Consider the following 24348-nt stretch of genomic DNA (forward strand, 5'->3'; position numbering starts at 1 on the left):
AGCCAATATTATTGATAAGTATTTTGCTGTTGTAGATTTGGTTAAAGTGTTCTGCTCAGGGCCTATCTCAATCGCCTGCCAGCTACAGTTTACCTTCCCCTCAAAGAGGCCTGGTACACCTTTCTCCAGCTCTCCATGGGGACCTGAACAGGTTTCCTTGCCATCACACACAAGATGTGAACTGTACCCAATTTTCCCCAAGAATGCAGGTATAATGTGAAACTGACGACATCCTGCTCTGAGGAGACGCCTTTGACATGCTCATTAGGGAAACAAAAAGAAGCTCACGAAACGTGAATGGGACATTACTCCCCACACAGTGCAAGGCCCTGCCATTTGTCTGCATGCTGGAAAATCACTTGGTAAACAGCTGCTCCATCCTGTCACTGTAAAAAAGCAGCTATCGAACTTTTAAGCATCCACATTGTTAAAACGAGCCCCATCTTTTAGGCCTTTTGGGGACATGAAGGCAAAAACTGTGTTCATCATTTACAAATTTTACTTATGTGCAGTTATGCCGCTGAGACTTGTGAACCTTGAAGGGGGCTCCCCTGAACCAAGCACTCTAGAATTGGTGCAAATTGCCATACAATTGTGTCTCCAGAGACTCCTTCAATGTACACACTTCATCAACCTCCTTTCATACCTCCTGCAGTCTCTGCACCATCCATAAGTCCAAAAAAGTCCATGGGATCCTGTGCCAAGAAACTAGCTTCCTTTACCCCCTGCTGTAAACCAATAAAGCAGCCATCACTGGGCACATACTGGGCTTCCTGGGAAGTCACACACTCTGAGCTTCGACCCTCTGTTCGCAGCTTGCCGTTAGAATTTGGGTCATGGTAGTTCAACACAGATGCTACCAAAGAATCCTTTCAATAGAATAAAGCCAGACCTGGGCCCTCTGGCAAATTTCTATGCATGAGGGAGGGGTACCCTTGCCCTTACTTAGTCTATTGACAGATGTCATGGTGCTAGAGGAGGTGACCTCTCTCCCAAACACCTCAGCCACCTGGGCAGCCCCTTGTAATCAACTGAGCGGACAGCAGTGGGCACTCATATAATCTACAGGTGATATCCCCACCACTATATGCAATGGAGTGCATGAAGAGCTACTGCTTTTCATCCCTTAGCCGAGATGTCCCTAAGAAAAGATGGGACACAAGGATCAGCAAAATTGTGCTAACTTCAGGCAGTTATCTTAGTATTGGATTCCCTGGTCAACAATTAGTGCCATCTGCACACTTTTACATGCTCTTGGTCATTGCCAGTGGTCTGGTTATCTGATCTGGCCAGTGGCAGCCACAATAACATCTTGTGTAAAATTGCCCCCTTTGAAGAAAATAACTTTGGGAATCTTTTGCCTCAAAGATATCCAGAATATAAAGATTGCATGCACCCTTACACATACTAACGCCAAACGCAGGCCTCACCACGACACTCATCCTTCTCAGACTTCCAGACTGACTCATCTTGATGTGGGCATCTATTTAACTTCTCAGAATGCACAAGGCTTAGCCCTTAAACAAAATATTCAAAAGGACTCTCTCTCTCTCTTTTTTTTTTTTTTTTTTTTTGAGATGGAGTTTCGCTCTTGTCACCCAGGCTGGAGTGCAATGGCACCATCTCGGCTCACGGCAACCTCCACCTCCTGGGTTCAGGCAATTCTCCTGCCTCAGCCTCCTGAGTAGCTGAGATTACAGGCACGCGCAACCATGCCCAGCTAATTTTTTGTATTTTTAGTAGGGACGGGGTTTCACCATGTTGACGAGGGTGGTCTCGATCTCTAGACCTCGTGATCCACCCGTCTCGGCCTCCTAAAGTGCTGGGGTTACAGGCTTGAGCCACCACACCCGGCCAAAAGGACTCTCTCTTAATGGCTGTAGGCTGCAGGCCTCATAAAGTAACATAAAGGCTACTTAAGCAACTTCAAATTCCATTCGATTTTTTAAAGGCAGCTTGGAGTCAGTCACCAGTTAAATGTCTGGAGTAAACTGTAATAAAAAGTGCAACTCCAGTTTTTGATGTTTGACTGCTGACAGCCTTCAGACATCACTTGTCCCCTTCTGCTCCCCATATGGGCCAACTGCTAGGAAGCCCAGCTGCACTGTCCTTTGGTACCGGCAGAAAGTGCAAACCACCAGGCCCCTGTCCAGGTAGGAGACCCGCCGCACAGGCCCCATACCTCCCACCATCAAAACTGCAGGATACTCTACCTTCTTTTCTCTCAAGCCATTTTTGGTCTAGCGGGACAGTCTGCCTTGTTCTTCCCTAAATGCTTCACATGCAAATAATGTGTGTTCGTACCTTCGGCATTAACATCTGAACCAAATTTTGGGTAGGAACCCATTCTGCTTCATCAGAGTGTCTATAATATGGTCTGCAATTCATTTTGAGTTAATTTTTCTGAGAGATAAAAGGTCTGTGCCTATTTTTTTTTAACATAAGGACATTCCAGCACCATTTCATACATTGTGGCTTTGTAGTAAGTCTTAAACTCAGTTATGTGAGTCCTTAAACTTGGTTCTCCACTATTCTATTGGCTGTTCTTGGTTTTCAGTCTTTCCATATAGACTGTAGAGTAAGTTTGTGAATATCTACAAAATAGCTTGCTACAATTTTAATTGATATAGCATTGAATCTATAACTCAAGTTGGGAAGACTTGACATCTTCATTTTATCAAGTCTTCCAATCAGTAGTAGAGAATAGCCCTTTATTTATTTAGATCCTGCTGATTACTTTCAGAGTTCTGTACTGTTGTACATACTTCGTTACATTTATACCCAAGTATTTTATTTTACTCATGCCAGTGTAAATTATGTTTTGGTTTTAATTTTAAATTTCAACTGAGCATTATGAACATATAGGAAATCAATAGACTTTTGTGTATTAATCTTGTATACTGTAACCTTGCCATAAACACTTATTAGTTTCAGTAGATTTCCTCTCTTCTCATCTCACCCCTAATTTGTTTAATTTTTGTATTTTCTACATGGACAATCAGGTCATGTGTAAAAAACTATTTTTCATCTTCCCCAATATTTATACACATTTTATACCCTTTTCTTATCTTATTGCATTAACTAGGATTTCCATTATGATATTGACAGGAGTGGAGAAAGGAAACAACCTTGCTTCTTCCTCAATCTTAGGAGAGTATCTGATTTCTTACCATTAAGTATGATGGTAGCTGTAGGTTTTAAAAATATGTTATTCATCAAGTTGAAGAAGTTCTCTGTTTCTATTTTGCTGAGAGTAATTATAATGAATAGTTATTAGATTTTCTAAAATACTATGACATTATTTTTCTGCTGTAGCCTGTTGATGTGGTATATAACCCTAATCGAATCTCCAGTATTGAACCAGCCTTCCATATCTGGAATAAATTCTATGGTGTTGTGGGTATAATAATTTTTACACAATGTTGGATTAATTTGGTAATATTTGGTTGAGGAATTTTACATGTGTGTTCATGAGGGATATTGGTCTGTAGTTTTTTTCATTCTTTTAATGTCTTTGTTGGATTTAATATTAGGGCTGTGCTGGCCTCACAGAGTTAGAAAATGCTCCCTGTGCTTCTATCTTCTAAAATAGATTTTATCATTTATTTTTAAACATTTGACAGAATTCACCAGTGATGCCATCTGAGCCTCATGCTGTCTTTTTGAAAGACTATTAATTATTCATTCAATTTTTAATAGATAAATGGCATGCAATCCACACATCTCAGCCTTCCCAGTAGTTGGGACTATAGGTGCATGCCATCACACCCAGAAAATTTTTGTATCTTTTTTGGTAAATATGGGGTTTTGTCGTGTTGCCCAGGCTGGTATCTCTTCTCTATGAGTGAGTTTTGAAAGCTTGTGTCTTTGAAAGAACTGATCAATTTTATAGTTTATAAATTTGTGGTCTTAAAGTTGTTTTTTGTAATCCTTTATTACCCTTCTACTTTTCATGGTGTCAGTGGTAATGGCCCTTTTTTGTTTCTGATATTAGTAATTTGCTTCTTTTTATTCTTAGCTTGGCTGGAGGCTTAGCAGTTTTTATCTTTTCAAAGAAACAGCTACATTGTCTGCTTTATCTAATTTTTGTTTTCCATTTAACTGATTTCTGATTCAATACATAAATTATAAATTATGTTCAAAGCCATAATGTGGAAGTCTATATTTGAAACTGAATTCTCAATATTAATAGCAAAGTCAAATGACGTATCTTGTTCATATTACTAACATTGTTAAGCTGGTTAGAGGTAGGTAGGAATCCATACAACCACATCGTCACTGACTTCACTCAATTTTGGGAGTGGCAGGAATGATGCTGCAGAATGCATTTAGATTAGAAACTTGAAGGAAAAAGCCAAAGACAATGAACAGAATTTGGGAAAATATCACCTGAAGCTAAATTTTGGTGCATTACTAGTTTTGTCTTATTTTCCATTATGTCTTCAACCTCAGAACACTATGGATGAAATGAATAGGACATATATAAAATAAATGAGTGGTGGCAAAGCGAATCATTATAATATTTCCTCAAGAGCAAATTTCTTTCTATATATTTCATTATCCTTAGATTTTAAGTTCATTGATTACACTTTTCAGAATCTTATGTCTGATTTTCCTAATATTGTCAAAGAAAAATCTATAAGAATATTAACTATGGGTTATTTATAAACATGAAATAATATAGACTAAGAAAATGAAAACAAAGATATAAATCTTTATATGTATGTTTAAATCAAATGTTACATATCCTTCAAAATTATGATTTCAAAGAATTAAATCCATAAATTTGTCTTCAAAATAAATGTTGCAAAGTATAAATTTATATAGAAAATAAGATCAGTCTCATGGAAAAGAAGATTGAAGGGAAATGTTAATTGCATTTTCCTGAATGGTGTGATTGCAGGTGATTTTATGAGGATCAATTTTCCAGTTCATGTTGGCTATTATTTTATTAATATTTCAATCCTCTTAATTATTTTTGATTTCTTAATTTTCTAAATTAAGAATGCTTTAGTTTTATGAGAAAAATATTAAACAATATAAAAGGAACATTTCATAATGTTACTTTCTTCCAAATTTACTCCTTTAAAAAATTACAAAAAGAGTAATTTTTAATTCTTAAGCTTTCAAAATCTTGTAACTAGAAATGATGAGTTTGAACTACATTTATCCAGGTGAAAGAAAAACAGCCATAGAGAAAAAAAGCAAGGATCAGAAATTTTCCATTTCCTATAAAATCTATCACTTTCAGCATTGTCAAAGAGGAGTTCTTAGTGATATAAATCAGTCTTTGCTGTAATAAACCCTGGAGCAGGCTTCACATGGTCACCTGCACAAGAAATAGCTTAATGGCACAGTTAACCTGGCACTACGGCATCTACACATTGGTGCATCTGTTCTTTGAACTTTTCATATGCAGTTCTTATTTGCAATTGCTGTTTATATTTTTGTCCATGGTGCTTTGACAAAAGCACCTATATGCCTTGGCAATAGGAAGGTCCACTTATTGTACCTTATTTCAGCTGCTCAAGAGGAAACGACCTATATCATTGAGACCCTAACGAGAACCCAACGATGAGAATTTTAAATTTATCATGTAGTTTATAGTTTGAGACATAATATCCCAACAGGATAAACAAGAATTCCCAATAGGGTTAAAAAAAATAACTACCCTTTTAATGTGATATGGCAAACAAATATGCAGAAGCTTCTCTTTAGTTATGAAAATATTATTTGTAAGTTGAAAATAAAATAGGACTTTGAATATTTGGAGAAACTCACTCAATCTCAAGGATATGACGAAAGCTTTATTTCACTATCATGATGTAAAAAATACAGATTATAATTGAAAAATAGCTTTCATCTATTTCGAGTCTTCTGAGACACTCATTATTTGTACCTCTCCTTTGATAATGGGATTATGAGGTTTGACCTTCCACTTAGAGATGAGAAAATCTAATCAGGAGTTTATATCCCTTCATATTTCCACTAGTCAGAGGACTGCCTGAAGAGGAAAGCTATGTAAGTGATCTCAGAATTGTGCAACTTGACCTTATTTTTCCTGACTGCAACTTCTGAACATTGAAGCTTTGCTTGCCTACCTACTCAAAGTGCTACTTTTGGAACAAATGGATCAGCCTGTTTCATGTCCATATTCATTAGTGATGACAAGCTGGATTATCCTGTACAAGAACAAATTCCCAAATCCACACCTTGACACCATGGTAGTTAATTACTTATACGTGCAGTTTGCTACAGGCTAAAGACGCTTGCCAGGGCCGTCGTCTTCTGCGTGATGACTCACCATAACTTGTCCACATCATCGAATGCATTCATGATAGAGAAGACTTACAGATGTGTACAAGGAAATGCTTCTGCTCATAGTGACACACATCATTTCCACTCACTTTTTGAAAGAAACTAGTCACGTGGCCACACTTAATTTCAACATCAGGGTAAAGAAGGGCATGTGGACATAGAAAGCCACAGCACACCAGGAAGAAGTAAACCAGAGTTACACAGTCGGAACATCCACCACGTCTTGCAGTTGAGATTTGCCAAAACCCAGAAGTATTTATCATCAGTAAATAAAAATATGTTGCCTTGACTCTGTGTTTGCATTTGACAGAGCTGAGGCTTGTAGGCTGTGCATGCATATTTGTGTACATTGACATATGTAACTGAGTTGAAGGCAAATTCCAGTGTGTGCTGTATGATCTTCCTAATTGTGAATGTCATCTAGACTTATTCTCCAAGAAAAAAAAAAAAACCGCATATATTGAAAGTGTTTGAGAAAGTGATAATTCCCTTCAGTTGCCTACTATAGGTGAAAGAGCACTGGTTATAGAGAAAATCTCCATTTTAATTCTAGGTTTTCAGAGTGATAGGTAGCTTTCATATGTTGACTATATTTATGTTTCTATTCTATTGTTGGGACTAAATGGGACACACACACATGAAAAGAGGCCACAGCATACTTTGGGAGATAAGATGGCAGAGATTAGAGCCATATCATCCTGACAGTTCCTCACTGAAGTACATCATTGCTTTCTAAATGGTTAAAGATCGGGCCAGGCGCGGTGGCTCAAGCCTGTAATCCCAGCACTTTGGGAGGCCGAGGCGGGTGGATCATGAGGTCACGAGATCGAGACCATCCTGGTAAACATGGTGAAACCCCGTCTTTACTAAAGATACAAAAAATTAGCTGGGCATGGTGGCGTGTGCCTGTAATCCCAGCTACTCAGGAGGCTGAGGCAGGAGAATTGCCTGAACCCAGGAGGCAGAGATTGCGGTGAGCTGAGATGGTGCCATTGCACTCCAGCCTGGGTAACAAGAGCGAAACTCTGTCTCAAAAGTAAATAAATATGTAAAGGACGAAAGAGTCTAGGCATCAAACTGCAGGACCTAATGAATGTCCGCTGACAGCCCTTGGCAAAGGTCACATGGGTTTGAATTCTGAGGGTGCTATAAAAAGATAGAGGGCAGAATTTAAGATTAAATAAAGGAGAATTCATGAATTTGAGAAGACTCTTTCAAGTTATAGAATTTAATGTCTCGGCAAAGTCCCCAGGAGAGAGTGCAAACATGCTCCAAGGGTAGATCTAGATGCATGGTAAAATTGGTGGCTCACGTACTTAACTAGAAATGCCTGAACTGCACTGCAGATAGTTCCAGATACGGCAAAATGGATGATACAAGTAGGCATCATGAAGAACATATATTGTGTAATGTTGGAACCAATACTTCTCCCTGACCTCCAACAGATGATTCTGTTCCACAGAAGAGCTGGAAGATGTATCATTTACCAAAATAATAAAGAATGCACAAATAGGAGGTACATCACAGCCCTGAGAATTTCAGTAATGGCTCTTTACATCAGGCTGCTGCTACCAAATGGGCACTGAAGAGTGAAACTCACTCCTAGAGATGGGATCAATACAAATGGAGGCCAGGTTGCAGTATTTAACCTTCAGAAATCACATCGTTATATGAAGTCAAGATCTTTTTCTCAAGAATGAAGGACTTAATCCCCCAACTGCAAGTCCAACGACACATTTACTTCCCAAAGTGACCTGCCTCCAGTGACTCTTAGGCATGGAGATATTGTGGGTGAACTTCCTTACCTCATCTTGGAACAACTCTAAATGGTCATTTGGGATTTAAAATTTCCACAGGGCTGGCTGAGGACTGCACCGAGACTGCACTGAAGGTCACTTCTCCTCCTGCCTGAACATACTTTTTAATCTTTGTCTCACAGTCATTAATTCCACAGTTGTAAGAATTCCTTAACACAAAGCTCACTCATGGAAATCTCTCTCCCTTCCTCAGGAAAGCCATTTGGTAACAAATAAATCTACGTTGATGGGGCTGTCCTATCTTAAAAAATATATAATAAATAAATAAATAAATCATTAAAGATCTTAGATCTCATCCTAAGTCATCAAATAATGCAGGTAAATAACATAAAAACAAATGCTTAGGATAAGACACATATAAAAGCAGGAAACAAGGGCAATTTAATTTTTTTAGAAAATAAAATCTTTTATGAACTAAAAGCGTATGTTGAAAATGCATGTTAGTGCTGTTACACTGTCATGGTAGAAGTTACGTTGTACCAGTTCCTACCATGACAGAATAATATGTGGTTTATTCTCATAATGTATAAGAACAGAATGTATAAAAAATGATATGGTTTATTTTTATACATGTATAATATATATACATTTATGAGATATACATGTATATATTCTTATACATGTATAATACTGTATACATGTATGAGGATATGCAAACATGTATAAGGATAAGTGGTATCACTCAGAAAACATAAAGTTATAATTATACACTGGTAGTAACCTCTACCATGACAGTATTAGTTCTACTTATGTCCTAATAGGATTTTTTTAGACAAAGTCTTGCTGTCGCCAGGCTGGAGTGCAGTGGCGTGATCTCGGCTCACTGCAACCTCTGTCTCCTGGATTTGAGCAATTCTCCTGCCTCAGCCTCCCAAGTAGCTGGGACTACAGACATGTACCACCATGCGCAGCTAATTTTTGTATTTTTAATGGAGATGGGGTTTCACCACGTTGGCCAGGATGGTCTCGATCTCTTGACTACGTGATCCTCCTGCTGGGCCTCCCAAAGTGCTGGGATTACAGGCGTGAGCCACCGCACCAGACCCCTAATACTGCTTTTATCACAGCATATAAATGACACACCAAAATTAGGAAGTACACCAAACACAACTGAATAGAGTCGCTACCACGTAATGAGTCATTAAATCCTTCACCTTCCCAGAGCATTATCCACCTCTGGGATTCTGAAGAAGACAGTTGTTCTCTGCCAACGGCTCCTCACAAGCAATTACATGTTTTGTTTTGTGAATTAATGATGTAGGGTCCAAAGCTGTTCTCCAACCTGAGGAGTTATTGGAAAAACATGTTTCATGTGCCTGAATGGTTTTTAGACCTGAAACATTCTGGGTTTACGCTGTGCCGCAGCAACAATGTATGTGCATTTACTTGACTTTTGCTTCTTAGGATGATGACACTGTTTAATCTACTAACCCTTTGAACTTTGGGTCATGGCTTACTTTGCAGACTCACAAATTTGTTCTTCTGTCACATTCTCTAAGAGAAAAATTATGAGTGAACCACAACTAGATTCAAAATACTGGCTCAGTGACATGGCCCACTGGTTTACAGAGCAAATGAAGTTTTAAATTTTTCTCTCATGCTACAATTATTAACGATTTTTACAAAATAACTTTTCATAAAGCTTTTATAAATACTCTCAAAAGAACAGCCCCTCTTTAGATACACATAAGCTATAATGAAGAAGGATAAGGGAAAGGAAACTCACATTTATTGAGCCTTTACATATTATTCAGTTCCAAATACTTCTTGATGTTTTATAAGTATTTCCAAACAAAATGTTTTCAAACACCCAAACATACATGCAGTTATATTCAATAGTAGAACTAGGACTGAGGATTGTGTCTATCCAAAATCCATGATCTTTCCATTGCACCCAGCAGTGGAAGGAAAACGGCACTAATATTAGAATGAACACAACGGCAGCTACCACCATTTCAATTTCAGCAACAATGTAAACATTAGCATTAACTCTGTTGCATGCTTCCTATATTTCAGACAATAATTTTTTACCCATTTTCTTTCCTCGTGAGCCTCTGAGCTGGGCAACATCATCACCGGACCCATTTTACAGATGAGGAAATTGTGATTGGTAGATTGAGAGATGGAGTCTCGCTCTATTGTCCAGGCTGGAGTGCAATGGCGCGATCTCAGCTCACTGCAACCTCCGTCTCCCGGGTTCAAGTAATTCTCCCACCTCAGCCTCCTGAATAGCTGGGATTACAGGCATGTGCCACCATGCCCAGCTAATTTTTGTATTTTTAGTAGAGATGGGGTTTCGCCATGTTGGCCAGGCTGGTCTCCATCTCCTGACCTCAGGTGATCCACCCACCTTGGCCTCCCAAAATGCTGGGATTACAGGTGTAAGCCATCACACCCAGCCAAGGAAATTGTGATTTAGGGAGTTCATAAGATACTTGCCCAACATTACACAGCAAGTAAGTTTGTTAATGGTGGATAAGGAATCAAAACCTACGTCCATTTGATATCAAGTTAAGATTCTAAACATCTGCTGAGCAAAACTCAGAATTATCACTGACAAGTGGATTTCCTCCCTCACTCCTTAGTAGCCATCTGAGACTGAAAAGATATTAGTCCCATTGAACCCAGGTAGCTACCATGGAGGCTGTGAGTAGAAAGAAGGTGCAGCTCTACATTTGAAAGAATTTGAATAAGCAGAAATTCCCGATCATTGCAAACGAAGATTATTGAGAGGAAAGAGGAGCATCAGACTCATCTGCAGATTATTGCAGGATCTGTTATGGCTCATTAGCTTTCTCTTCCCTTTCATTTTGGTTTGACGTCTCTGTGAACATTTGTTCACAATTAATCAAGCCCGCCCAGTGCAAGGTCACAGAGAGTGCCTGGGTTGACACAAACCTACCAGCACAATGGCTAAAAACAACCCAGTGCTTTTTGTCCTGCTGACAAGTGGGTTCAGAGAATCTCTTCTATACAAAAAGGCTAGCAGTTCACGTTTCCATATGCTGCAGGGGGCTCTCAGCTGGAGCATGACATGGAACTCATTACCTGCTCTCTGCCAGAGGACAGGTGGCCCAATTCCTCTCTCTCAATTCCACAGTCTCTTGGGCCTTGCATAGCTGGCTGTTTACTAATAACAACCACAGCATTGATTGCACCGGATAGCAGATGTTTGCAGTGGCCCACCCATCTCTGTCAGCCCCTGCCAAGCCAGCGTACCCAGCTGATATCTAACTGCAGCCTCTGCATGTTTGCATCTGAGGAATCTTCTCTAGTACTGCAAGTCCACCTGTCAGCATGTCTGAGGCCAGAGGTGCCAGGAGGCTGCACCACGGGAGCAGCCCTTGGTCAATGACTAATGAGAAACGCTGCCTAAAACTCCAGGCCACACACCGTCCTCCAAGAAAGGAGGAGTCTGAGGGGTGCATTTTACACTATTTCCTAAAGTTTCCGTAGGATTAGATGCCTCTTGCTGAGGCTTAACACACTCTTCCCTGTCTGCCTCTTTGTTCCTATCTTACCTCCCTGCTTCCCCAATGGGGTTTTTTATATAAAGTAATACCTTATAAAGTATACCCTTTATATAAAGTAATTTTCCTCGAATCTCTGTCTTAGTATCTGCATTGGGGAAATACCACGGTTAAAAAATAAAAATTTAGAAAGAGAAAGTTAAGTCTAAAAAACATGAAGAAAGCCATGTTTGATGAGTAAGAGGTTAGTGGATTCAGGGAAAAGGAACATCAGGTAGAGGCTGCTGCTCAGGGGATTCTGTTTCCCTGCCTCTCTGAACAGCACGAAACCTCCCGCAATTCATGTCCCCACACTGCCGAGAATTTTTTTTTTTTTTTTTTGAGAGGGAGTCTCACTCCGTTGCCCAGGTTAGACTGCAATGGCATGACCTTGGCCCACTGCAATCTCTGCCTCCCGGGTTCAAGTGATTCTCTTGCCTCAGCCTCCCAAGTAGCTGGGATTACAGGTGCACAGCACCATGCCCAGCTAATTTTTTTATTTGATTATAATTTTTTGTGTTTTTAGTAGCGACAGGTTTCACCATGTTGGCCAGGATGGTCTGGAACTCCTGACCTCAGGTGATCCAGACATCTCGGCCTCCCAAAGTGCTGGGATTACAGGCACGAGTCACTATTCCTGGCCTGGAATTAGTTTTCTTAAGGGACAAAGGGTCAAAGGAGGAGAAATCGCGACAAAAGTCTGAAAACTTAATAGTATTTTCTTTTTTGAAATTCATCAGAGATTTAATTCAAGATATCTTTGCTCCCCGGATTCATACATTTTACTACGGAAAATATTGTTCTGAGCTAACAAATAGAAACTGTAATGCTTATCTTTCCGAATTTTTACAAAAAACCACATGAGATCATAAAGCTTTGTTGAGATGAAGGTACTGGGATTGGCTCTACCTATTTGCTGAGAGATCAGGTCCTCTACCAGAACCTACTCACCTGTGATAAGAAGACTTCGGGGGTTGCTCCCGAAAACGTTAACCCTAGAATTGCACACACCCACAGTGTAATGTCTTTTTGCTGTTATCATGGGCATTCTTGAGCACGTTAATGAATCTCGCATTATCAGATTATCAAATGTGATACTGTACACTAGCTGTCAGTCAAGTCTCTGCCAACATTGAAGATTTTTGGATCTTTGCTAAACTTTGCAATCCTCCACTGGCCCATAGTCTAAATGTCTTAGCCTTCAAGGCCCTGCCTCCTATTCTCCAATCTACTGACTCACCACTGCTTTTTACGCTATTACCAAAGACTGCAGCCAATGAGAGTAATTTGCTCCTTGCTAAGCACAGCTGGGCCCCCCATGCCTCAGCATTATGGTCATTGCCTTCACCTGCCAGTGAATTCCACCTACCAGGTCAATTCCCCCTTCCGGTGACTCCATCTCAAGCTCAGCCTCATGTCAGCCTTCTTTCTAGATCTTCAAATCGGGGCATAGCCCTCTGCTCTCATTTCTCCTGTGTTCCTTGCCATGTTTTATTCTGAATTTCAGATATCTAAGCTCATATCTAGTCTCCCCTACTAGGATATAAATCCCTGAGTTAATATCATGCTAAGCTCACACTTCTCTAATTCCCCAGAGTGTCGTATCATTGCACTATGATGCAGTCCATGTTCTATAAATATTAGTAAGAAAAACATGTAACAGTACCTTCATCTGCTTCCCTGGAATTCCCATAAGGTATCAGCAGTTAGGGAGCATTTTAGTTCAGTCTTCATGAGAGTCTCTCGGGAATGTATTTAAGTCTTCTGGTTTCTAAGGAGGGGGAGAGAAATCTCAGTTTCCTCATCAGATAATAGTAGTGCATGCATTTTCTGCTTTATAACTTTTAAAGAAACTATCTTCTAATTAATTCAGCCTGGAGATAGGCACAGGGTAAGTGCTCAATGCACCTTAGCAGATTTAACTAAAATTTGCCTTATTTTTGTTTTCTAATTAAACAATATTTGATATTGATATTAAACAGTCTTTTTAAACACCATATATAATCGTACATATTAAGTCTATTCCATAAAGTGACTGCAAGGGTCTTCTTGACGCGATGTCAGAAATGAGTCTAGAGTTTCCAAAGTATTTAAAGGTCCACCCACAAGAGCCTGTTCTGACTTCCTGTAAGAAGCTGAGAAGTGTGCACTTCATCCTAGCAAGTAAAAAACTGAAAGATTCTCATTGTTCAGCTCCCACTTGTAAGAGAAAACATGTGGTGTTTGCTTTTCTGATCCTGCATTAGTTTGCTGAGGATAATGGCTTCCAGCTTCATCCATGTTCCTGCAAAGGACATAATCTCAATCCTTTTTATGGCTGCATAGTATTCCATGGTGTACATGTACCACATTTTCTTTATCCCGTCTATCACTGATGGGCATTTGGGTTGATTCTATGTCTTTGCTATTGTGAACAGTGCTGCAGCGAACATACATGTGCATGTATCTTTGTAATAGAATGATTTAGATTCCTGTTGGTATATACTTAGTAATGGGATTGCTGGGTCAGATGGTATTTCTGGTTTTGGCCCTGTCATGGAGAGGGTAGCGTGTGGGGAGGGAGAGTATTAGGAAAAATAGCTAATGCTTGTTGGTCTTAATACCGAGGTGATGGGTTGATAGGTGCAGCAAACCACCATGGCATATGTTTACCTAAGTAACAAGTCTGCCCTTCCTCTACCTGTTCCCCAGAACTAAAAATTAAAATTAAATTTTTTAAAAACTGAAATATTATCAACTCTTCTTAGAGCCATAAGAAAAGTGAGGGTTCAGGTACACTGTGGCCCCTAAATTGGAAAAACAGACAGGACCCAGAGAATCACAACTTACCCAAGCAAAAATCCACCAGCAGAAGCCTCTGCAGGAGCAGAGCCAGGATGGGAAAACCCAAGTTGTGACTGATGAATGACTGGAGGCTTGGTGTGGATGAGTCAGGACAAAAATTCCAGGGAGACTGAGTCACAGGCAGGATCCCACAGTTTGTGAGATTTACCTCCAGCAGCTCAACCAGTTCCTCACAGTGAATATCAGAGAAAATCCCCGTGCTTCCAGCAGCGGGAAGGGAAAAGGAACCATTTTGAAATATACCAGAGCCTTCTGCTCTTCTTAATGAGGTCTGCTCTCAGGAGAAACTCATTAACAGAGGCCAACCTGCTGAGAGTTTATGAGAGTCTGACTCACCTGGGCAAAGGGGCGTACCCAACTCCAGGTCACTCCAGCCAACTTGTACCACCTCAGGGAGGGAACCCGAGAGCTTGTGAGCTCATAGTCTCAGGCAGAGGCTCACCAGACACTGAGATCTCACCATGGGGCTGTAGGATCCTTCCTCCCCCTGCACACCCTGTGAGCAGATCGCTAAAGTTCTACTTATGTTTTTTTTTTTTTTACACAGTGCATCATGTTCACCAGGCTTCTTTTTTAAAATTTACTTTTAATTGACAAACAAAAATGACTTATATTTATCATGTATTAATACAGCATGATGGTATTTTATTGTGATGCTGTTATTTTTGAGATGGGGTCTCACTCTGTCAAGTTCAGTGCTGTGATGTTGGCTCACTGGAGCCTGGCCTCCCTGGCCCCACTGGGATAGACCTGTTGATTGGGTCCATAGGGATGGGTCTGGAGCCTATAGTCTTGGAGGCTGGCCAAGCACTATGGCTAACATGCAGTCTGACTCCATGGGGGCAGGCCTGTATCTCCAGGAGTAGTCCTAGGATCCTGGGCTGTCAGGGTTGGCTTATTGCTGGGGTCTATTGGAGTGGGCCTAGACTCTGGGTCTGCTAGAATATACCCAGCCCCTGAATCCTCAGAACCTGAGGCCCCGAGGACTTGTCTGAAACTGGACAATGGAATATTATGTGGCACTGAAAAGTAATGAGCTACCATGCCATAAAAAGACATGAAGGAAACAAAAATACATATTACCAAGTAAAGTAAGTCAATATAAAAAGGCCACATAGACATAATTTAATTATATAACATTTTGGAAATGGGAAAATGATGGTAGAGCAGGGGTCACCAGCCCCTGAGCCATGGACCAGTACTGGTCTTGGCCTGCTAGGAATTGGGACGCACAGCAGGAGGTGATGCCAGGGTGAGTGAACAAAGCATCATTTCTATTTATAGGCACTCCCCATGACTCACATTATTGCCTGCACTCTGCCTACTGTCAGGTCAGCTGTGGCATTAGATTCTCATAGGAGCATAAACCCTATTGTGAACTGTACATGCAAGGGATCTAGGTTGCATGTTCCTTATGAGGATCTAATGCCCAATAATCTATCGCTGTCTCCCATCATCCCCAGATGGGACTGTCTAGTTGCGGGAAACCAGCTCAGCGTTCCCACTGATTCTACACTACGGTGAGTTGTAGAATTATTTTCTTATTTATTACAATGTAATAATAATATAAATAAAGTACAAAATAAATATAAAATGCATGAATCATCCTGAAGCCATACCCTCATCTTAGCCCATGGAAAAATTGTCTTCCACAAAACCAGTCCCTGGTGCCGAAAGGGTTGGGGATGGCTGTGGCCGAGCACCAAGAATTTTTATGGCAGTAAAGCTACTCTGCTTGACACTATAATGTTAGATTTCTGTCACAATACATTTATCAAAACACACAGAATGTACATTAAGTGTGAACCCTAATGTAAATTCTGAACTTTAGATGATAATGATGTGTCAATGTAGTTCCGTTGATTGTAATAAATGTACCACACAGTTTGGCGTATGGATAGTGAGGGAGGCTGTGCATGTGTGAGAGCAGGAGATACATGGAAATTCTCTGGACATTCTGTTCAATTTTGCTATGAACTTAAAACTGCTCTAAAGAAATAAAGTGGTTTCTCTAAAGCATGTTCTATCACCTAAAATTATTGCCATTCATTGTAGAAGTAATTTTTTGAAATCTTTGTATCATCACAATCTTTTATTAAAATTAAAATTAAAATGTTACTTGTAAAAAAGCCGCTTATTATAAAATTAAATTTCAACCCATAAAGAGATTGACTTTCTTAGAGATATCATATGATGTAATTGTCACTTATGCAAATTTGAAGAATTGGGAATAATAAGGGAATAATGAGCCATAATAAAGCGGGCTCCAATGTCTCCAACTAGCCAAAAGAAGATGAGATAGGGATCAGAGGATTGCGGCCAAAGACCAGCCACATACAAATTAGTTCTGTTACTCAGCGTTCCAAATGTTCTTTAGCAGGCTTATGAAAACCCATAAGTTCTTCTTATTTAGAATTTTATGCATATTTCTTTTAGAGAGTGAATACTTTTAGTCTGATAATACACCTTTAAGTGAGATGGCAGGGCTTCAATGTTATACTAGATAAAAAACCATTGAATAAAGGTTTTAGGAATCCACACTTTATGTTTTCCAAGTTTTAAGCACTAGTTATTCACTTTTACACTGTTAGTGGGAATGTAAACTAGCACAACCATTCTGGAAAACAGCATGGAGATTCCTTAAAGAACTAAAAGTAGAGCTACAGTTTGATCCAGCAATCCCACTCCTGGGTATGTACCCAGAGGAAAAGAAGTCGTTATATGAAAAACATACTTGCACATGCATGTTTATAGGGCACAATTCACAATTGCAGAAATATGGAACCAGCCCAAATGCCCATCAATCAACGAGTAGATAAAGAAAAGTTGGTGTGTGTGTATATATATATATATATATATACATATACACACACACACACACATATATATATACACACACACACACACACACATATATACATATATATGTATACACACACATGCACCATGGAATACTACTCAATCGTAAAAAGGAACAAAATAATGGCATTTGCAATAATGGCATTCCAATAATGGAGTTGGAGACCATTATTCTAAAGGAAGTAATTCAGGAATGGAAAACCAAACGTTGTATGTTCTCATTCATAAGTGGGAGCTAAGCTACAAGAATGCAAAGGCGTAAGAATGATACAATGGACTTTGGGGACTCAGGGGAAAGGGCGGGAGGGAGGTGAGGGATAAAGGTTACACATTGGGTACAATGTACACTGCTTCGGAGATGGGTGCACGGAAAGCTCAGAAACCACCACTGAAGAACTTATTCAGGTAACCAAACACCACCTCTTCCCCAAAACCAAGAAAATAAAATAAGCAGTACTTATTGTAGTTGTTCCAGCAGTTCTATTTGAGTTCCTTTTATATGAAATGAGAGGAATTAGCTAAAATCATCACAAATGATCCTCAAGAACACATTCTTTTCTCTAGATCTTAAACAGAATTGGACAACATAGAACTTTAAAGAAAAGTTATAAAATAAATGCTTTCACTTTAAAATTTCCCTATGAAGGCTTGTGGCAGTTACAGTCTATTCTATTCTAGAATGCGGTCAATTTACAATGTATTTGAAGTATGTATATTCAGATGATTTTGCTTGTAGTTGTTGACTGGTTATAATTGTATAGGTATACATTAAAATGGTGTGATTTTCAAAACGTGTTCAAATATTCAGGAAAGAGATGTTTTTCCTGCTTTTTAAATAATGTTTGTTTTTTAAATTATTCAAATATTGCAAAAAATAACTAATAGTTGTGTATATAAAGCTTGAAAATTATGCTAGCAAGAAACTAGAACTTTAGGAAAATAATATTAAAAAGGTTACTGCAGGAGCAACCACGAGATATGTACATGACCTAATGTTGAAATAAATATTTCATTTCATTTCTCATCCAGAGAAAACTGTAGCTATGCTGTTGCCAGAAAGGCAAAAGTGCTTCAGAATAACTTGACACATCAGAATATCTTCTTTACTGATAGTGGCTGAAAAGGTGAAGCCGTTTGCTTAATTAGTGGAAGAAAGAAGAGTGTTAGCTGCAAGTCCGAAAGTGTTGAAAGTGTGAAAAACACATAACTTTAAGATTAAAGCTAAAGTATAAAAAATCTGTGAGTGAATGAGTTGAAAAGAAAATGGAAAAATACTAGAACTTGATGAAAATAGTTAAGAAGGCAAAAAATAAAATCTAAAATACTGCAAAGATCCTGACCCCAATTTCCTCTCAAATTACTGAGTTGTATCATTTCTGTAGCTCTGGATGACACACTCACTAGGGTGTTAAGGGATTAGCTAATGAAGTTACTGGAACACTGGCAATTATTTTTGAAAAGTCTTCTAGAAATGGGAAGGTGAGCTGTTGAAGGACTATAGGAAAAAACTGAAGCCATTTTATTTCTGGTATTCAAAATGTTGAAGAGCAGTAATCCATAAGCTCATTGGACAGTTAGTCCAATTTCAATCTTTGATAAAAAAAAAAATGAAACAGAAACAAAGAAAAAATTTCACCAACTGTATCATTCTGCAATTACAAAAGAAAAAAATTAAGGGATTTCTGAGAGTCAGCAATCTGTGTCCCGGCAAGGAACTGAGGCTTGGGGAAATGTGTGTTTCCAAATAGATAGGAATCTAGGCAGAGACAGAGGAGGAAAATTGTAGGACATTATTTTAGTATAACACAAAAAGAACTTGATGCTTTGAAATTACTGAGGCATTTAGAGTTCACATTCCTTTAGACATGAGCATTCCTTTATAAGGGTAGAATCGGCAAGGCATTCAGGACAAAGAAAAATGATAAATGACATGACATCGTTTTAAGTGGGGAAGATAAGTCCAGAGAGACTCTACAGGTTGGTTGAGGGCTGTTTGAATGTGATGTCTTCTCAAATGATCTCAGAGTGAATAGAAACCAAATATTAATAACATTTGCAGATGATATGTGAAGGTGAGTGTTATAAACACCAGTCATGACTAAGGCAAAAATAATACATTTTTAAGGCCCATGGGGAATTGAAAAATGTGGAAGAAATAACAAATGAGGTCCAGCTTGGAAAGTATGAGCTGACATATCAAGGGAAGAATATTCTGAAGCACAGAACAACAGAAGGAAACTAAAGTTGAACATGTAAGTGGATTCTGCTAAAGAATGTTTTGAAGTCTACATGGCTTCTAAGTAGCCCAATGGGAGAACTCCACTGGGTCTTTATCCCATCCTGTTCAAAACTTGGTATGTTCGTTCATTCCTGCATTGCTGTAAAGAAATACCTGAGACTGGGTAATCTGTAAGAAAAAAGGTTTCATTGGCTCCTGGTTCTGCAGGCTGTACAGGCAGCATTGGGAGCATCTTCTTCTGAGGAAGCTTCCAATCATGGTGGAAGGCAAAAGGGGAACAAGGTATGTGACACAGCCGAAGCAGGAGCGAGAGAGCAGGCGGGGAGGTGCTACGCACTTTTACACTACCAGGTCTCTCAGGAGAACTCACTCACTACCGAGAGGACAGTAGCAAAGGCGATGCTGCCAAACCATATTTGAGAGATCCACACCCACAGCCCAATTACCTGCTACCATGCCCCACCACCAACACTGGGGATTACATCTCAATGTGAGATTTGGGCAGGGACATACATCCAAACTATATCACTTGATATTATTCCAATAGTTCTCTCCAGAAAATGATTTCATCGTTAAAACGTTAACGATGAAAATGTGCACAAATATTTGAATTGGTGGTTTTATTGTTTGACATGTTTTTCTATTTTTTGAAAGATGCCCTATGCTTTAAAAATTAATACATAACTAAATGGTTGCTGTAACCCATCAATACTGAATTAACTGAATACATCTTAATGTGATATACACCATTCTAGTTGCTTGGAAAAACAGATTGCTAGGACATAGTCCCTCCTCTCAAGAAGCTCAAAATCTAATATATGGTAGAAATCGGGGTGGGGGTGGGGGCATATCTTGGAGACATACATTAACCTATAAGGTTTCTTTCACTCCTTTGTGGCTGACTCCTCCATATATATTCATGGGTATGAAGCATACCTACTCTATAGATTCATGGGTGAATTTATGCAATCTCTGAGCATAACATTCATCAGCTTCAGAGTTAAATTGTAAAACACAAGTTATAGTTGCATGAGACTATTGTCTTTTTTATTTTTATTTTTCATTTTATTAAATAAGTTAGGCTGAATTTCTGTAGATAAGTCAGGGTGAGAAAACAATCGTAATGTATTTTAAACTCCAAGAACCTTTGATTTTTCTACAGACAGTTTCTAAACATGATCAAGAGCAGCTTGAAAATAATCCTGATATTTAATTTTCTTAATATGGGATAAATGAAAAAGAACCATCCGAAGTGCCCAGTCCTCAGTGAGATGCTGGATGAGGTGACAAGGCATGCATGCACTGTAAGAGCCAGGTATTTGAAGTTGAGAAGTCTTCTCTGTGGAAAAGGAAGCATCTGTGTTGACGTTTCCAGGGTCGTCATTCTTCCTCTGCAAATAAATCTGGGAATTTCCAAGAGATGGAACCACTGGCTCTGGAAATCTGGCATAATCTAGACTATAGATATCAAAAAGGCTCCATTTGGTCAGCAAACCTCCCTTCTTTCTTAGGTCCTTGGAAACATTCATTTAGTTAGTGAATTTCTGCTTTTATTTATTTTATTTTATTTATTTATTTTTTTGAGACCGAGTCTTGCCCTGTTACCCAGGCTGGAGTGCAATGAAGGGATCTCAGTTCACTGCAACCTCCGCCTCCCTGGTCAAACAATTCTCCTGCCTCAGCCTCCCAAATAGCTGGGATTACAGGCGTCTGTTACCATGCCCGGCTAATTGTTGTATGTTTATTAGAGATAGGGTTTCACCATGTTGGCCAGGCTGGTCTCAAACTCCTGACCTCGTGATCCACCTGGCTCAGCCTTCCAAAGTGCTGGGATTATAGGTGTGAGCTACCGTGCCCAGCTGAATTTCTGCTTTTATTAAGTGTCTCCAGAGCATTTGAAAGTCAGGGTCTGATGACTCCATGGGACAATAAGACATTTCTTAGTAGTTAATTGGCAGCAGAGGAAATTTTTGGTTAATTGTGTAGCTAGAAACCAAACCCAGGTTTGGCTTCAGAGACCACGCTCTGAAGCTGCCCACAGATCTGTCACTCAAATCCACTTTGAATCTTATACTCTCTATGAAACCATTTGCTCATATCCTTGAACTCTGGACAACTTTCCTGAGAGTCCCCAGCAAAAGGCAGACCATAGCTGATTCCTTCCAATGGAGATTTTTCTCTATAATCAGAAACCTGAACTTCTGTAGAGGTCAAACCTACCCCAGGAAGCCTATTTGTATCCTGTAGGACTTTTAGGGCTAATTCTACAGCCCCAGTCTCCCAATGGGCTTAACTGCAATGAGTAGTTTATAACTTCAAGAACAGTGAAGTTCAGTGTGCCAGTGTCTTTGTTCTGCAGACCCAGCACACAAGGAAAAAACCCAAAAGTGTCTATCCAATTTCCCACTATAATCCCCACTGGGTTCTGTTGTCTCTTCTTCTAACTGAAACTCACTGTTTTCCTTTCTTTCCAGGTTTTCACTCTGGTTCTGTGAGATTCTCCCTGAGATCCTCCTGTCCATCCTTTCTCTCTTCAGTAAGGAGTTCATTTCTCTCTTGGTGTTGCCGAAACCTTGGCTTGCTACAAGGATATCTTTTTTTTTTTTTTTTTTTTTTTTGCCTCTGAGGGTCTGGCATGAGAGCTTCTCACCTGGCTCCATTTCCAGGCTATCTCTCCTTGATCCTTACATACAATCCCTTAGGGTTTTGTGGCTCACACTCTAGGTTTTCTGTCTCTCATCTCTTTCACTACTGCCATTAGCAGACTTTCATCAATTGTCCTTATTTCCTAAAGAGGTTGGTATCAGACTTCTGATTTTCCTTTTATCATAAAGTTTTTCATCATCCCAAGGCAGTCCCCTGTCTATCCAACACTTAGGATCTTCTCCAGTGACCTTCTCTTCCATTTCCTGTAACGACCCTTTGCCTTGGCTATACCTTAACTCATTCATTTAGTTGGTAGAGCCAGGTATCATAAGACTATGATTATGTGTACTGTGAAAAACTCAGCATGAAACACACACACACACACACACACACACACACACACACACTTTGGTAGAATGGAACAAGAGATGTTTTCTTCTTTTGAAGAAGGACAATAAGGGTTACTAGACTATAGAAAGATTTTCCTTACCGTTCAGTGGCTTATGAGACATATAATAAATGGGTAGCGTAATTATATCCCTATAATATTTTTTCCTTAGTCAGAAAATTAATGTCAATGGCAACAACAAAAACACCTTCTCACACTTACCAGGAAAAGGTTGAGCCTGCATAGAATTAGGGTCTCCCTAGCAAGAACTCTAAAAGAATGGGAGATAAATTAAGTTTCTGGGTTTCTGGAAACTGGGCTTGGTGACCGTGTCATTTTCATTTAATCTAGGGCTATTTTGAAAGAAAGGAGAATGCACTATGAATAGTTATTTTATGACTATAGATGCAAATTGGGTCTGTTCTGAAAAAATAATGGATATACAGCTTAGGTTACAATTTTTAAGGATAATAGGACATAGTATAGCCCTGAAGTGTTCCAAAGTGCATAACCCCATCCTACTTAAGCGTTCCAGGGGCAGTGAACTTCAGCACCTAAAACATCCTCAGATTATCCTCCTACTACAAATCTGATGATGTTGCTGCTTTGCCTGAAATCCCTTAATAGTTTCTCACTTCCCGTAGTGAACATGGTGTAGGAGGCTGTTCATAATCTGCCCTTCTTCCAAATACTCAGCTACAGCATTATCATTGTTATTACTACGTGCAGCCTGACATGCTACACTAAAGCCATATTGAACGGCCTTATTTCTAACCCTATATTCACTCTTTTACCTTTTAGTGAAGTTTTCTTCCTACATGTTTTTGTATCTTCTTGGAACTCTTCTGACTTAATCGTTTTTACTTGGTCAATTAATCATCCATCAAATCTCAGCTTCAAAATTACTTCTGCCAGAAACTGTCTTTATTCCCACTTGAACTAAATTAGCTGACTTGTTCATGCTTCCTTGACACTGTATATCTCCTCTCACAGTTTGGCACATTTTATAGAGATTGCATATTTAGTTTTTGTCTTTTTCATTATGAAGGAAATTCCCTAAAATCAAAGGCATTTTTCAACATTGTTTCTCTAGTACTGGATTTAAAGAGAAGTCCATTGAAAGATTAAGCACACACTCAGTTGGACACTTACTATGTGTCAGGTGTTTCATCTCCTAAGTGGCCCTATGAAATACATACTATTAATTATATTGCAGAGATGAGGACACAGAGACAGAAAAGTTTCAAAAATTACCTGAGTTTACACAGCTAGTAAGCAGAGCAACCAAAATGCAAATACTCACATGTTTTCAAAAGTTTGGAGGCTTCCTGTGTGGAGGATCTAATTACTCTCTTAGTTTGTGTTTGAAGGGGATTAATTAGAAATCTAAGGTATAGCCAGTTCATTATGAGGCATATGTAGAACAAGTTCAATATAAAGAACTTTTAAAAATGGATTTTAAAAACGATTAGCCTTGTGAAGTAGTGAGTTCTCCATCACTGGAAGAGTTTAAACAAAGGCTGGTTAGCCTCGTTGTCGAGGCTATTTAGAGGACATTCCTAAATTGGTTAGAAAGATAGCAAGTTGACCTGATAGGACCATAAGAGTCCATGAAAATAATTGTGTGACACTTAAAGGGCAATTGAATGGCTGCTCGGCTCAAAGACGGAGCAGTTTTAGAGATGACCTGCAATTTTAGTACTTATCAAGCAATCTTTAACTGCTGTA

The 24348-nt window shown here is 39.3% G+C and overlaps 1 long non-coding RNA gene across 1 annotated transcript in view; it reads right to left on the reverse strand.

Moving 5' to 3' along the window:
- Positions 1–8892: 8892 nt before the first annotated feature.
- LOC118155233 (uncharacterized) overlaps positions 8893–24348 on the reverse strand; it is a 221528-nt gene continuing 206072 nt past the window's right edge. The window contains exon 3 of the long non-coding RNA XR_004745419.3: positions 8893–13415. This is a non-coding gene — a long non-coding RNA (uncharacterized LOC118155233). The remainder of the gene's footprint in view (positions 13416–24348) is intronic.

This window comes from Callithrix jacchus, chromosome 7 (assembly GCF_049354715.1).
Source record: "Callithrix jacchus isolate 240 chromosome 7, calJac240_pri, whole genome shotgun sequence".
Taxonomy (NCBI): domain Eukaryota; kingdom Metazoa; phylum Chordata; class Mammalia; order Primates; family Cebidae; genus Callithrix; species Callithrix jacchus.